Here is a 3965-nt window from a genome sequence, read left to right on the forward strand (position 1 = left end):
AGCTACTAATTTATTGTGGTGCCTGATATGTAATGTAATCAATATGTAATCATAATAAAACAGCAGTATGTTGAATTATTCAGATGTAGTCTGTTGTACCCAACACTGACCATAAGTAACTTTATCTCACATCTCCAGTGATATAATCTGTTCTAATTTACAGTACTTTTTTTGTTCAGTTGCTCATCACATTTATAGCTGGTTCTGATAATGCAGCATGATTTAAAAATAACAAGTGCAGAAATGTATATATGTTTTAATATGCATCTATGTACTACACCAGCCAATCTTGTGATTAGAATGATGATTCATAATGATTAGTGTCTTAAAACAAAACATTTTAGTGATTTTGTCTGTATATCTTTTATTTTCCTTCCCCGCAGGGGGCTCAGTGGAACTGAAATTGAGACAAAGTGACTTAGGTATGGAGAATAATTGGACTTCTAATGACAGGAGGAACATGAGATGACAAGCATTAAACAAAGTTTGATGTAATTTACAAATTAATGTATGTGTCCACCAAACAAAATAGATGTTGTCAAGGCAATAAAAAATAACGAAGAACCTGGAGAAGGATGGACCCCACACTGCGCTAGAATATTCACATCAGGTGAGTGCAGTCTTTTAGATTCTGTTTATGTTGAGCGAATCAAGCGATATCTCTGTGTATTCATTAGTAAACATGTCATGTCCCACACATGAAGAACAATATTTTACCTTGACATATCATGAAGACATACTGTATAATTTCACATGTTATGTCAGAGTTCTGTCAAGTTGATGAATCTGAAATGTTGCCTGTGCAAAACAATGGACTGCATGGGGTCAGTTCTTTTTTTTTAATTATTATTATTATTTTTTTTTTTTTTTTTTTGTAGACAATTACAATGAAGCAAGGTTAAAGCTACCAGAAGATGTTGAACACACAGACCCTGGGGCAGAGGATTCTCCAATAGAAATCAAACAAAGAAGAAAATGTATGATATCCAACCAAAATTTAATAAAGTGCTTCATTAGACCGAAGAACACCCTTTTTCCTGGGAAGATGAAGTCAAAAATTACTTCTCAAAAGCTAATCAAAGTAAAATGTAAGTTTCTGTAGCTTTTCTGGGTTAAATTTTCTGTAAACAATATAAAAACATTGATAATATATTTGCTTCTCTCTCTCTCTCTCTCTCTCTCTCTCTCTCTCTCTCTCTCTCTCCCTCCCTCTCTCCCTCCCTCCCTGTATTCAGATCACAAGAACTGCCTAGTGCACTAAACATCTTTTACTCATTTGTTCCTGAATCCCAAGGGTATTTGTTCACCCTGAACATGTCTTGGCAAAAATGAAGCCAAAGAAAATGTAAGTTTCAGTTGCATTTATTATTTGTTTTTTATTTTTTATTAATTAATTTATTTATTTTTATGAAATTTATGAAATGTCTGTTATATTTGCCTCTCACCCTCTTTCTGTACAGACCAGAAATCTTGTCTAGTGCAAGTGCAACGAAGATCTTACACACATTGGTTCCTGACATCCAAGGTGACCAAAGCTAAGCAAAGCGTAAGTTTCAGTTGCTATAATTTGTTTTTCTATAATCAGTTTATAAACTGTCAATTAGATTGCTCTCTCTCTCTCTCTCTCTCTCTCTCTCTCTCTCTCTCTCTCTCTCTCTCTCTCTCTCTCTCTGTCTTTCTCTCTCGTTTAGTGTGTGGACCAAAAGAACTGCCTAGTGGATAGCAGATTTTTCACTCATCTCTTCCTAACTCTCAAGGGGCTGTCACCACTGAGAAGAACGTCTTGGCAAAACCAAGGAAAACGTAAGAATTTGTTAATTTGCAATTAATTATTTATTGAACATGTAAAATGTTCTGATATGCTTTGATCTGTCTTTCTGCATACCTCTCCAGTCACATTTATTTATTACAGTGAATTAAATTCAGATAATGTCGATTTGTCTGTCATTAACTCATGACTCTATTCTTTTGAATTTGTTCACAAAAAAGATTGATTCACTGATTCATTAAGTGACTGTTTTTGTAAAAAATGAGTCTTCAAAAGAATGGTTACCCAAAAATCAAAATTCCCTCATCATTTACTCACCCTCATGCCATCCCAAATGTGTATGTCTTTCTGTAGGTCCATACAATGCAAGTGAATGGTGATGAGAACCTTAAAGTTCTTCAGGAGCTACATGATATGTGTGGGTGAGCAACAGATCAATATATATACACTTTCACTTTCACATTCTGGTGTGGAAGTGACTTCCACACATTCAGCCACATACAGGTCGGGGCTGGTCAAAGGTGGAGATTTATTGTATAAAAAAATAAAAAATAAAAAATAAAAAAAAAGACTTAAATATTGATCTGTTTCTCACCCACACCTATCATATCGCTTCTGAAGACATGGATTTACCCACTGGAGTCATATGGATTACTTTTATGCTGCTTTTATGTACTTTTTGTACCTTCTGAGATCAGGTCACCATCCACTTGCATTGTATGGACCTACAGAGATTAAATATTCTTCCAAAAACCATAAAAACCTTTTAAAAACATAACAAAATTATGTGAGAATTTTCAATTTTCTAACCAACTATGCATTTAAACCATTGAAGTTGTTCATGACCGAAAAAGTGTAATTATACTTTATTAATATTTGCGTGTCAACAAATCTACCAAGAGAATTTAGCAGTGTTTAAGCATTAAGAGTTTTCCCCACGAATCACAAGCATATCTTTCATTTTGTGAACTGCTGTGCATGACTGTCAAGCTATACAAAAAAGACAAAAATATTTGCCCAACAATGATTATAAGTTTCAATTACATCCAGATGTCTTTGTAATGTCATAAGTTACTTTTACTCATAATTTATCCAGCCCCTTTCTCTTGCTAAACAAGATTGCCGAACTAAAAGTATGACATGCCGTCTTCCCTCGTTCAGTCAGTCAGCAGTTCCTGATCTTTGCTCGTCCTGCACTTGACCCTGCTGAAGCACCCCTAAATAGTATCTAGTAACGCCTGTGTTTGAATGATTTGTATATATTTATTTATTAATTTTGTGTCCTTAGCTGCTGTGAGGAAGAAAAATAGCCTGACATGCAACATCACCGACCAGGAGACTGAAGTTAATGTACAGAGATGGCTTCAGTTTGACCCTGAAAGAGACTGAGGAAGGAGGAAGCGGTTGAGGAGAAAAGAAGGGCTTGTTTAGGACAATACTGACTAGACTCTCTCTCTCTCTCTGTCTCTCTCTCTCTCTCCCACACACACACACACACACGCACACACACACGCACACACACACACACAGAGAAACAAATGCAGCTATTAGGGTAGGGCAATAAAATAACTACTGTGATAATACAAATGTATTGTTTTTTATCTGTTGTTTGATCCCTTTAATTTGTTTAGAATGTGTCACCCTGTCAGGTTGGGGTTCGGCCTGACAGGACCGTGCCAGTATTGGCCTGCCTCAGTGTTTTGTGTACCCCCTTAGTGTGAGCACACAGGTCCAGTTGTTTGGGACCGCCATGCACGTGTTAACATCATGCACTCTTCGGTGATATCATGGTCATATCAACCTGTCAGGTTGGGTTTTGTCTGACGAGGACCATGACATCATTGTCCCCTGTCTGTCTTGTGTTTCATGTACGTGCTTTGTGTGGGTGGACGGTGGTGGGTTATCGCAGTGCACGAGTTGCTGCCGTGAGCCCACCGGTGATGTCACGGTCCTGTCACCTTACCAGGTTGAGGTTTTGTCTGACGAGGGCCATGTTATCATCATTCCCTGTCTGTTTTTGTCCAAGCGTATTTACGTTTTGCCCTTATGTGTTTCAGGTGCCGCTGGCATGCTGAGTCAATGTTTCCATGGGAACCCTGATTGTTTCCTTGGGAACGCTGAGCATTTCAATCTTCAGCTGCGAGCAGCAACAGCCTCTTGTTTGTTTCCCTGCATATTTAAATCCCCTTGTGTGTCA

At 37.5% G+C, this 3965-nt stretch overlaps 1 long non-coding RNA gene across 1 annotated transcript; it reads left to right on the forward strand.

Moving 5' to 3' along the window:
* Positions 1 to 1462: 1462 nt before the first annotated feature.
* On the forward strand, positions 1463 to 3210 carry LOC127443671 (uncharacterized). Its single transcript, XR_007897687.1, has 3 exons — positions 1463 to 1546; positions 1692 to 1803; positions 3057 to 3210. It is a non-coding gene; the product is annotated as an uncharacterized LOC127443671 (long non-coding RNA).
* Positions 3211 to 3965: the final 755 nt, after the last annotated feature.

This window comes from Myxocyprinus asiaticus, chromosome 7, assembly GCF_019703515.2.
Source record: "Myxocyprinus asiaticus isolate MX2 ecotype Aquarium Trade chromosome 7, UBuf_Myxa_2, whole genome shotgun sequence".
NCBI lineage: Eukaryota > Metazoa > Chordata > Actinopteri > Cypriniformes > Catostomidae > Myxocyprinus > Myxocyprinus asiaticus.